This window comes from Electrona antarctica, assembly GCF_951216825.1.
Source record: "Electrona antarctica genome assembly, chromosome: 10".
Classification (NCBI taxonomy): domain Eukaryota; kingdom Metazoa; phylum Chordata; class Actinopteri; order Myctophiformes; family Myctophidae; genus Electrona; species Electrona antarctica.
Genome location: NC_136791.1, coordinates 51,545,615 through 51,558,547, shown reverse-complemented (window position 1 = coordinate 51,558,547; position 12,933 = coordinate 51,545,615). Strand labels below are relative to the sequence as shown.

At 43.2% G+C, this 12,933-nt stretch overlaps 1 protein-coding gene across 1 annotated transcript in view; it reads left to right on the top strand.

The window, feature by feature from the left end:
• Positions 1-2,245: 2,245 nt before the first annotated feature.
• grid1a (glutamate receptor, ionotropic, delta 1a) overlaps positions 2,246-12,933 on the top strand; it is a 455,767-nt gene continuing 445,079 nt past the window's right edge. The window contains 1 exon segment of the mRNA XM_079513136.1: positions 2,246-2,367. The gene's annotated coding sequence lies outside the window, so the exon portion shown is untranslated.

Below are 12,933 nucleotides of genomic sequence, written 5' to 3'. Positions count from 1 at the left end.
TCTCTCTCCCTCTCTGCCTCTCTGTAGTTAGGGGGTGTCCCTCCTCCCCATTTCTGCTGCTTGCCGTGCTTTAGACTCTGAGCGCAGGAAAGAGGAGACGTTCACTGGGCTACCTGTCTGTTCTGAACCGAACCTCGGGTCCCCAACGGTTCTGCCTCTATTTTGATTCCGCCTTACTGTCCAATACGGTTGTTTTCCGCTTCTCAAATCACTGTTGCTACTTTTTACGTAGGCTATCTTGCGGTTTTAAGGCTTTCTCAAAGGCTGATTTAGATTCGCCGGGGTTTGCTCAGCTTCTGGTGGTGCTCCATTTGGATAGTAGGACAGCCGAGCGAGAGCTTGGATGAGCTGTTTCGCCGAAATCCTGCGATGGAGTTGCTGTTGATCTGTGTTTCCCTGTGGATACTGCAATGCCATTCTGCCAGAGCGGACTCCATCATACACATTGGTAAGGGTCCTACATTATCTGCGCCTTTTAGCACAGACAAGTGAAAAGGCAAAGCATGCGGGAATGCATGCGCTATAAGGCGCATTATGCGTCGCCCGGTGGATTTTGTTGGTATAGGGGAGGGTTAAATTGACTATTCCGTTTGCACCCCATTGCGTATATTATTTTAACTCGTAAATGAATTATAAAGTTCGTGCTCAGTACAATAAACATATTTTTGACATGTTCGTGTTATTCAGTGAAGGCACTTGCAGTAGCAATTTTAGCCGCCGATGCCCTGTAACCAATGCACTAATAATGTGTAATTAATAACTAATTTTGTTGAAGCAACGGCGAAATTAATGTCCTACAGAGAAATGGCCGAAGCTTTGCTAAAGCAACCTACCCCATTTCCTTACCCGCAAGCCTCAACTTTCACCAGAACGTGACCGCAATGTCAATAACAGCATAGAGGGAACGTCAATGGGGGTTTCGTTAGAGATGCAAACGCATATAGTGCCCTTTTGTGTCCAAACTTCTGACCAGCACTGACATTTTCAGAGGTGTATATTGATTCGTTTAGACCCGTCATTACACAACGAGACTCCGAAATCTGGGTATTTTCATTGCATTTTGAATTAGGGGAAGCAGTTTAGCCCCTTTCTATAGGATTAGAATATGGCCATTTAAAATTTCACGGGTAATGAAATTGATGACCGATCCACCGACACACATGCATGCATGCGCGCGCACATATACTGTGCGCATTCACACACACACACACACACACACACACACACGCACGCACGCACACACACACACACACACACGACTATATAATTGCATACAACAAGTCACTATAGCTGTGGAGTCTTCTTGGTTGACGCACAGGAGCTAATTCGTGGCGTTTCAGTCACACATAGCAGATGTCAATGCGATTCTTATCAAATGTGTCACGGTCTTTGCAAGCACATTGTTGCTGTACTGCACAGTTTACCGCAACAGCCTGGCACGCAGCAGCAGGATCTCAATCACGAGCCAATACAGCAGCGGGACTTCATCCAGATAATACTGGCTGGTGCTTCCTATAATGAGAGCGACCTCCATTATGGTTCAACAAACTTTTTTTGAATAAGGGCCTGGCTGCCACCCGAAGAAGATTTTGTCATCTCGACACACACGCACACACACACACACACACACACACACACACACACACACACACACACACACACACACACACACACACACACACACACACACACACACACACACACACACACAGACTTACTCATAAAGGGAAAGAGAGAGGCCGCCAGTAGAATCGACCAAACGGGGCCTCCAGTGTGACTATACTTGACGATCTCACAGGCTATTTTAAAGTAGTCTAACACTCCAGTGCCAAATGTGTGCGTAAATGAGTCCCGATGAGCAGTGCTTTGAGGCGAGTTCGTTGGTATTCCTGCACAATAGCTGCTGTTTTGTCGCTGACCATGGTGCTGAAACTTTGTAAAAGGCCACCGCTTACGCGCGTCAATGCGCACATATGTTGCACAACTTCAGTCGTGAATCTAAGCGGTGAATAATAGAAAGAATAGGCCAAATTGCTGCCTAATTAAGGCAGTCTTTCACTTTGACTTTGGCCATTAGGCCTAGTAATATCCCAGCTGGTAGCTGGTAGGCCAAGGCCAAGGTTAACCGAACATATTAAGAGTTATTAAACACACCTCGCTTTTTTTGGTTTCTTCGCCATGCAGTTAAGTAATAATCTCTGTGTTCGACAGGTGCCATATTCGAGGATAACGGCTCGAAGGATGACGAAATTTTCCAGCTTGCCATATCAGACCTAAGTCTGAACGATGACATTCTGCAGAGCGAGAAAATCACCCACTCGGTAAAACTGATTGAGCCTAATAACCCCTTCCAGGCTGTGCAAGAAGGTAAGTGCTACTCGATGGAATCATTTTTGGAATCGATTGGCCTTTTGTTTCATTACTCGGGGCCGCGGGGCCCCAATAGGGACTCTTGCATTATTTTTGCTCAGTCGCTAAAGGGCGTTGTGCACGCGCTCCTTTACTGTATGTTCATTGGGGTAGACTTTAATTATATTGTATTCCTTCATGGGCTTTGGCCATTTCCCGTTGTGTAGCCTATTTCGTCAACCTGACGGGTTATAAACATACAACGAGCGATCATTATAATCATTCTTTCTCTGGGAGATATGGGGCTTGTGTGTGTGTGTGCGTGTGCATGCGCGTGTGTGTGTGCCCAACCTGTGCAGTATGCATTGCAAGCCCTACTTGGTGGAGAAACAAGGTGTCTTCTGTGGTTGAAAAGCTAGGTGGAAGCATTGAGTTAGCACACAGCGTGACTGATAATGATCTCTATAGCCTATGTCAGGAAATCATTTGAGAATTAAGCAAAAGTTCTGCACCAATATTCACAATCTCAAACCGTTTGTTTTATGAAATGTCTTCAAATAGCAACAGGAACTAATTATATTTTGTGTTTGGTTCACTGAGTAACCAACACTGCAACTGAAATTCACACATTCCTCCTCAGCTACAGGTCTCTGAAAATGTATTGTCTATATTTCACTTTTGTCTGCTCTCAAATCCCAAACCAAAGCCTCAAAGCATAACACGGAGATTCATGATGAAATATGAACTTAGGCTGCATGGGAAAAGTCATTTAGTTGTATATTTGAAATGTGTTAGTAGTACAACACCAAAACATGAAATTAACATTGTAATTTACTTGTAATCTATTCATTGAGATTTTAAAGTATATTTCTGGCCTTTATTCTCAGCACGTATACCATCAGTTTCAGAGCAGACTGCTTTTCATAGCTCATCAGAGAAGCGAGTGCTAAAATTCCTTTTTGATACTCTAGTTGGGTCCCTTTCATTCAGTTATCGTCATTTCCACAGTCCCTAATACATCTTTTATTTCACATCACACCTGTGACCTTCAGGGTTGTTGAGAGTTGCAGAGCATAGCACTGTTCAGGAATTCTTCTACTTTATGTGTCAAAGAACTTTAACCCATTTTGTGGCGGGAACCCATTTTGGTGTTAGCATTAGCCATTGAAAAATAGCAGATCTACAAGCTCATAGCGCGCCACCGAGTGGCGCGCTACGAGCTTGTAGGTCTGCTATTTTTGAAAAATCAAAGAACGACTGAAATAGAAACATAGCTTTTTCAGAAAACTGTCAGGATGTAGAAGACATTTTTAGAATCTGATCTCAGGTCAAAATGGGTTAAATGTCTTGGCTACTTTAGGGTTTGTATGTATGCAACTATGCATGCATGCAGAACCACCTCCAGCCGTAATGAATGCATGGAAATAGCCTTCTTTATTGATCCCCGGGAGGGAATTCAGGATAGGAGTGACAGAAGTTAAGAGTGAAACACAGGAGAGTTACAATGAGGGCTTTGTCTGTAAAACATGCAACATTATAATGACAGTCAATCTCTGCTTAATTCTGAACACCTGCCTGACGGTTTATATTTGTTCTACTGTTTCTTTCCCATGAGAACACCTTGTGGTTGGGGCCTAGAAATGTCTTTATGCCTGGGCCATGGCTCAGTGGTCCAGGCACCTTGGCTGGTAATCCAGTCTGGCAGTGTGCCACGGGTTCGACTCCCGATCCCGATGGCCTTTACTGCATGTCTTCCCCCCATCTCTCTCCCCATTTCCTGTTAGCCTACTGTCTGTCCCTCCATAGAAAATATAAAATAAAATAAAAAAGAAATGTCTTTATTTCCTGACCTTCATTGCAGTAGTGATGAGCTTTGAATATTATTGTTTTATCTCTGAAAAGCATGCTGGCTACAATATTGGCCTGAACTATGATGACCTCTCTTCACAATGGGCCAATAAGAGAACAACAAAAAAGGAAAACTTAAGCACTTTTGACCTGAGATCAGATTCTAAAAATGTCTTCTACATCCTGACAGTTTTCTGAAAAATCTATGTTTCTATGTCAGTCGCTCTTCGATTTTTCAAAAATAGCAGACCTACAAGCTCGTAGCGCGCCACTCGGTGGCGCGCTATGAGCTTGTAGATCTGCTATTTTTCAATAGCTAAAGCATAACATAATGCTAACACCAAAAGGGGTTCCCGCCCAAAATGGGTTAAGCACTTTCTTTTCTGGATTGTCTCAAAATATTGAACAGCTGTTGGGAAAGTCAAAGCAACAAGGTATTTCAACTACAATTTAGTTTGTAGTTCTTCACATTATTAGCTGTTGACAGGTGGTTAGCGTTCCTTTTCCATATTGCTTCTCTATTTAGAATACCCTGCAGGCTCGCAAAGCACGCCTCATCTGTATTCATTTTGTTTCTACGTTAACAGAAAGAATTCACAGCGGGGAACATGTGTAGCACGTATTGAAAATGAATAAATGATGGACGAAGTGAAATAGTTTTGTAATAGTCAATAATCAGGTCAAAGGCGAGCTTGCCTAACTACTTATTTTGTGTAGGCAAAATTCCAAACATTAAAAAAGAAATAGTGAAAAGAAGCTCCGTGAGCTTTTTCCTCTATACCATGGTTTCACCCCTGAACTGCATATACATATTAAATACAGTAATACTGTCTTAATTGTCCTCAACTGTTGGTTACAGCCAACTGTATAAATATAGAATATATATAGGTCAAACAATTCCTGGCAAATGCAGCGATTTTGCACACAGTTATAGCTAACCATAATTGCGCTATACCCGTAATTGTGTGTAACCATCAGTTGTGCTACGCAAGTGACTGACCTACACTATCTCTCTCACGCACGCACGCACGCACGCACGCACGCACGCACGCACGCACGCACGCACGCACGCATGCACACACGCGCACACACACCTACACACACACACACACACACACACACACACACACACACACACACACACACACACACACACAGTATATCTTGTTGCTGTCGGGTGGAAACCTCTTATCTCCATATTCTAACTTTTTGTTATATAGTTATATACTCAGTTAAATAAAAATGTGGCATTACATACATAACACTTTGAATGATGTAAATAGTAACAGTGATGGTTATAAATAGGGTTGTCCTGATCGGATCGGATGATCGGAAATCGGCTCCGATCTCATGATTTTCAAAAGATCGGAATCGGGGAGAAAAGATCGGATTTGTAATTGTCTAATGTAAATCTCAAAGAAAGATGTATAAGCAATGAGATTTTGTAAAAACTGTTGTGTTTATGCTAGTTGTTTTCCTTCTGATCCCAGTCAGAGATCATCAAACAAAGACTAGTCACACTCGGAGGCGTGAAAAACGATCTACGATGAAAACAATTAAGGAAATGCAACCCCCGCTATGATGGCATAGGTGTCTGTAGTACTCTCTCTGAATGAGAATACAGTTCTATAAGCTGTAGAACTGTATTCACTCTAATTAACCAATACATCATTATTTTGCTATGATTCCATGCTTTCATAGAAAGAAAAAACACAATGATAAAAGTATAGTCAAATTTTCCCTTTCAATAATTGAAAGGCAACACAACAGACTACACTGTAATGAAATGAAATGAAATTAAATCTATATTTACCCAGGGTATCTGGGCTAAGCTCAAGAACTTGTTTCCAGCCAGGCCCTGCTCATAGAACACATTTCATCGTAGTGGTTCAATGCCTTGTTCAAGGGCACTTCAGCGGTGGTAATTTTAACGTGTCGGACGGCTGATTCGAACTAGGAACCTTCCGGTATCAAGACCGCGCCGCTATCCGTTCGGCCACCGCTGCCACTGTGACATACATTAAGATATTTGCTATTGTGATAATAGTATAGTATAAATATAAAGCTCGGATCGGGAAAGAACGGTATCGGAATGTCTCAAAATCGGATCGGGAGCAAAAAAACGTGATTGGGACATCCCTAGTTATAAAACATTCAAAGATTAGTATTTATTTATATACAACTCAGGCAGGCATATTTCTTGCATTGAATTTATGGCATAAGCTGACCCAGCTAATATGTCAGCGATGTTGACACAGCCCTATAGTGGCCACAGCATCTGCATATTTATGTCTATGCACAGGAGCGTCAGGCACATGGGCTGACATTTGGAAATGGCGTATGCTGTGATCTGTGAAGGCCGTCCTAAAAAGACAATAGTCTTAGTTCTACAAAAGCAACAGAAATCATTTTTTTAGGGGAGTGGCAGAGCCCATAGCTATTTTTAGTAATGTTTGTACTTTGGAATAACAGTTTATATATACCTTCCCTAATGAGTACACCTGTGCAATAGAGCCTCCACCATCAGACTCATCTTAATTTACAGTTTCCTCTGTTTTGACAGTCTCTTGCAGGAACACAATCTATTGGAACAAATCCATGACATACTAACAATAACCATCTTCAGGGTAATTGGCATGGATCGGTGGCGGGGACTTGCTGATTCCTCATTCCTCACCGCAATTTGTTCCAAAGCGCATGTCCTCCCATTGAACTTGTTAGCCTTAATTGGGTCTTCTTTAATTTGCTTATAATCACCGATAGCAGCTCAGTCCCCTCCTAATCTAATATTCTCTGAAGCGGATGATTAAGGGCCATATACACTCTGGGGGTGGTAGGGACCTAATACGAGGTCGATAACACCCGGATCGATGGGCGTCTCCGGACTCTTGGTGCGTGAGACCCCAGGGGAGGCTGGAGAGTGTCGAGTGACAATGGGGATGAGTTGACCTTTAGCTTTGCTCTTTAGTTCACTGCCACCCCACTGTGACTGGCAGTCAGCGCCCTGCCGATGCCTGGCGAGGAGAGGGAAGGAAGGGAGGAGCAGATGGCAAGAATAAGAAGAATGGGGATGAGACGATAGAGGATGGGTGCTGCTGGTGCTGGTCGCCAAAGAAAGGAGGAGCGTGGGGGTGAAAAACCTGGGAACCCCTTCTGTAAACTAATATTTGGCCTCTGCGGGCACCACCTGCTTTTTGGAGGCACCACTATTTTAAATTTGATTTGGCTCCTCTATAGTCCACTTCCTCCCGGGGGCCTCTGTCTTTATTCAGTGTTGAGTTAAAATACTAGTGTCTGGAAAAGCATTCCAGGAGCCAGCTCTACCCAGCCCCTGACCGGCTTCACAGACATCTATAGACGAATAACAGTTTAAGTCCAAATTTTATTCTGACCCCTCCACGAAAAGGCCTCGTTGTCCTGACCCCTTATCCATCATTTATACATTATGGATAATTAGTGTAGACTTAAACTGTTATTTGTCTATAGTACTTTACTGACGGAAGGAGGGCTTCATTAACTGACCATTCTTGGGCTCCGGGCTTCATTTATTGACCATTCACAGAGCTCCATGGCTTCATTAGCTTCATTAACAGGCCAATGGAATAGCCCCCCCTCCGCATTTGAGCCAATGATATCTTCCTTACTTGTTACTAGTCAATGAAAACCAGACCCTCGCAAATCAACATGAAGTTTACGCTGCGCTGTGGTCCGCACCAGCCCGCTTACGGCCATTATTTTTATGTCAACCTTTTATGTCAACCTTTGGGAATTGTTAGTAATGTCCAATATACAGTACACGTGGCTTTGTGTGGTGCCACTCAAAGTGACTACTTGGTTGGGCTTGCTGGATGCATGGGCCAACCCCCTGTGTTTCTATCAGAAGCAGCTGAGGGCTGATTTCACCCTCTTTATTCCTAATAACTACACTACGTGTCAGTGGACAGTGGTGCTGACAGATTCTGCTGTTGGCAGAACCTGCCTTGAGGAATTAGGGGTAGATGATTGGAGCCTGACCGACGCTAGATTCTTGGTTCCGATCCAGATGTTTGGAGAATCCTGGAGATTCAGGCTGACTGGAGTGTTTACGATCGTATACAGGGCATAGACGCCGCCATTAGGAATACTCTAAACACAAAGTGCCCCTCCTGTCCTGTTTCAGGAGGGGAGGGGAGGGGGAGAGGCAAGCTGAAGTTGATCACGTGACCGGGGTGTTGTGGCATGGATCGGGGCTGCTTGATCTATTGTCCGGGTGGGTAGAAAGGTGATTGAAAGTAATCTCAAGTAATTAGAATATTTTGTTCATTTTCTTCCGTAATATAATTCAAAAAGTGAAACATTCATAATATATTCTCAATTAATTGTGCATAAAGTGAAGTATTTAAAACCTTTCTTTGTTTTAATCTTGATGATTATGGCGTACAGCTCATGAAAATCAAAAAATCCTATCTCAATGAATTAGAATATTTTACGAGACCACTAAAAAAATGATTCTTTTAAACGAGAAATGTCGACCATCTCAAAAGTATATTTTATGTAGGCAGTTAATACTTGGTCTGGGATACTTTTGAACAAATCATTTCATCAATGGGGTGTGTCATGGAGGTGATCAGCCAGTGGCACTGTTGACGTGTTATGGAAGCCCAGGTTTGCTTTGATAACGGCCGTAAATTAATTTGTATTGTTCAGTCTTATGTCCCTCACCTTCCTCTTGACAATACAACCTAGATTCTCTGTGGGGTTCAGGTCAGGCCAGTTGGCTTGTCAGTTAAGCACAGTAATACAGTAGGCCTACACCAGTACACCAGTTACTAGTAGTTTTGGCTCTGTGGGCAGGTGCCAAATCGAGCTGGAAAGGAAAATTAGCATCTCTATGAAGCTTGTCAACATACTGAATAAGCACAATGTACTCTAAAAAGATGGCTGTGTTGAAACCAGTATTAAGTTTTCTCTGTCAGTGGATCAACACCATAGCAGATAACATGGCCTAAATCATCACTGTGTTTTGTCATGTCCAGAGTCTCAACACAACCATCTATTATGATATTTTACAGCACTGTGTGCCTCCATACATTGACAAGCTTTAAATTATGTTGATGCTGCACTTCCTTTTCCAGCAGCGTTTGTTGAGCCTCACTCAGGGCGTCTTACTGCTACAGTATTATAGATTCCACGGGCGACTGTGGCTCAGGAGGTAGAGCAGGTCGTCCAATGATCCATGGGTCGGCGGTTCGAATCCCGGCTCCTCTTGTCTACATGTCGAAGTGTCCTTGGGCAAGACACTGAACCCCAAATTGCTCCCGATGTGCTAGTTGGTACCTTGCATGTGGTGTATGAATGTGTGTGTGAATGGGTGAATGTAATGCACAATCTATGTAATGCGCCTTGGATAAAGGCGCTATATAAATGCACCATTTACCATTTTACCATTTACCATTGTAACCAGCAATGTTGGACAATATTAGGCCTACATTATGTTGGAAGCATTTATCCAACACGGTAAATTTTGCAGCTCCTGTTCTGACTTCTGACACAGTGCAGTTCAATCACTGGGACAGAGCTTCCTCCCGGAGACCTCGGCACATCAGAGGCAGAGGCAAAGCTGCAAAGGGCTTGTTTATTAATGGCTGAGAACTCCCAATGCCTGGTTACACACTTTACACATGCACACACATAAAAATATGTAGAAAAATAAAATAAAATAAAATAAACATGGTCTGGTAGGTGTCGACTTGTGTTAATGAAGTTGACTAGTCCGGAGTTTCTCAAACGTTTGGCCCAGGTACGCCTTGGAGGGGAGAAGTACACCCTCATCCTCGCATCACCCGATAAGCATTCAACCTTACATATAGATGCCATTAGAACGATTTGTATTAAAAACCTGTCAATCCTTTGATTGACAGGTTTTTTTCATTAAGAACATTTCATAGTGAAACATCACTATCGGCTATTCAACTAAATCGTTCTATCTTAGAATAGATGTACCTATTTGACAGTGCAGAAACATATTTGCCTTCCTTGATGCATTAACGAGCGTCAACGAAGACACTGCAGTGTAACTGAAAGTGACTGGAATCTCTCAATTCTTTCCAAAAGCCCTTGCATATGATGAAATATGATTAAGAATTACTGTGATTATGGTAAGCTCACATTTCATATTTAAAAAACAAAGAGTTATTTTGTGGAATCCCTGGCTATGGGACGCGCATAGCCAGGGGGTAGCCTTAGCACCGCTAAGCCTTAGCACTGCTCAAAATAGGGGGGGGGGGGGGGGGGGGGGGGGGGGTTAATAAACAGGAGGTAGAAAGGTGATGAGTAAAAGGTTGTCTCATGAGGGGAGAAGTTGCTGTGTCATGACTGTCCTTATTTGGCTCTGGGTGTCCTCAAACTGGAAATGCAATGGATGTCAAACAAGCAGCCATCCACAACGCCACAAAATGCACTGTTGTCCTCTCACCCTTTGATCGCTCCATGTTGGTTTGCTCAAGGTTGTCTAGATGTGCTCTTCCTGTCTAGGCAGAAAGCTGTCCTGTTTATTAAGTTCCTGTTTTAGACCCCGGTGCTTGTACTGTGATATGTTGTTTCCAATCCGTAATGATGTTGGTGGTAGTAGTGTCGATGGGTGAGCCAAATGAGGCAGAAAGGAAATAATGATAGGTTGAATAAATGACTGTATTAACTGGTTGAGAATGTAATTTAGACGCAACAGATTGCGTTAGACTGAGAATAAGCTATTTTCCACAAGCAAACACTATCGCGTGACGGTTTGCACACGCTAGGCTTTAACCAGCTGGCCAGGGTGTTTTGTAGCCCCCTGTAGTCAAAACATGCGGTAATTTGTTGAGTGCATCTGTGCCCCCTTCCCACATCACACCCACCAGTAGACCCTCCATTTTCATCGCAACTCATGCCAAGGTAAGGTCAAGGAGAATTTAATTGTCAGCACATTGCTGTGCTCTAAGCCCAGAGACAAAATGCCTCACCATGTCATTCTTTCTCATTTTTCTTTTTCCACTCTTTTCACTTTTCTCACTCTGCATGGTAAACACCGCAATTATAGCTCCTCTTAAAGTGTTGGCCTGGGTGATGCAATATCCTCCACCTGATTCCATGCTTATGACAACTCATTACTCGCCGCGCTCTAAACGTGATGGAATGCTGGCCTTTGACTATTATTGTCCCGCTGGTTTTAATAATGCTGCGTAAATCATGGTAATGGATTTGTTTGTGTTTTCATGTCTATTCACCGGTGCTACACAGAAGGGGGATGATCAGGCCATTTTGCCAGGCCCTGTTAATTACCCAATGGCTATTTTTAATCCGTCATAAGCTCCTCGATGGGCTGTATAGCAGGCCTTGCTTGGCACCTTAATCAGCTAAGTGAGGTTGCGGCAGACGTATACCTTTCACATTTTAATCCCTTTCGTTAGCATGAACCCCATTGCTCAGCATCCTCCCTGGAGTCGGCTTCAGTGGAAAGGTTTCTGCGGGTTTATGGTGCAGTGTGAGGTTTGTGGTCCAATCTAGCATTTCATACAGGATATTAGCAGATCCATTCTCTTTGGGTCTAATAGAAACCTCATTAAGGCAAACGGCTTCGCACTTAAAGTGGGTGACAATGTTATCACAAGAAAACCTATTACCGATTACCTACCTGCATGGGTTCCATCTTAGAGGCAAATCATTCCAGGGCTAAAATGGCAAACTAAAAGTCAAACGAAGAACAAGATTTTTGTACAGGATCACTTTTAACATGGCATCCGTATTTTGGGCGAAAATGGCTCTTCTACGAGCTCACAACGTGCATGTCGCGATGTGAGTATGTGACACGTGAACTTGCAGATCGGCTATTTTTGCTATGTGACACAATCGCACAACACACTTGAAATGGGGCTTAAGCAGCTGATAATGACATTCTAAAAAGTGACAATTTAAATAAATGTGACGCTTTCTCAAACGAACGAGGCCGTAACACGCTCCAGGGCCGTCCAGAGAAGCTGTCTGCAGCCTGACACACAACTAGTTCCAGCCTCGCCAGGGAAGTGAGTGAATGTTAACATGTGCATTTCTGTATACTAAAAATATATCTCCTGACTTAGAACAACCTGACAAGCTTGGTACTTACAGTATGCCTTCCAGCTACATTGGAGGTTACTCGATAACGGCAACCAAACAAGATATACCGTATCTGCATTAGTGCTGAGGCTGTGTAGATGTGGCATGACTGGGGGCAGTTTATGTGCTGGCAATTGCTGCGGTGCAATGGAGCATGCATGATTCCGAATACTCCAGTTCGCGAATGTGTAGATATCTACTCAATTTATGCTGTGTGTGTGTGTGTGCGTGCGTGCGTGCGTGCGTGCGTGCGTGCGTGCGTGCGTGCGTGCGTGCGTGCGTGCGTGGAAGATATGTCTCAGTGATTTAGCCCCCCTGCTGACTGCTTACATTAAATACACTCAGGAGCCATAATAATGTCTTACCTTACGTATTTTGCTCCTCCTGGCAGAGCTCTTAAAATAGTTTTTCATGCAGATTGGGTACCGTTCACATTTGAACCGATACTGGTACATGTACCTGTATTTCTGTATTTTAGTTGTGAAAATAAGTTCACAAACTTCTCGCTCTATTTTTTCCCCTTTTTTATATATATACTTTTTAATTTAGAACACTTTAATTGTAACACGCCTATAATGATATATGCCTAAAATAGATATGTCAGGTTGAAAGTGGTTAACCCAT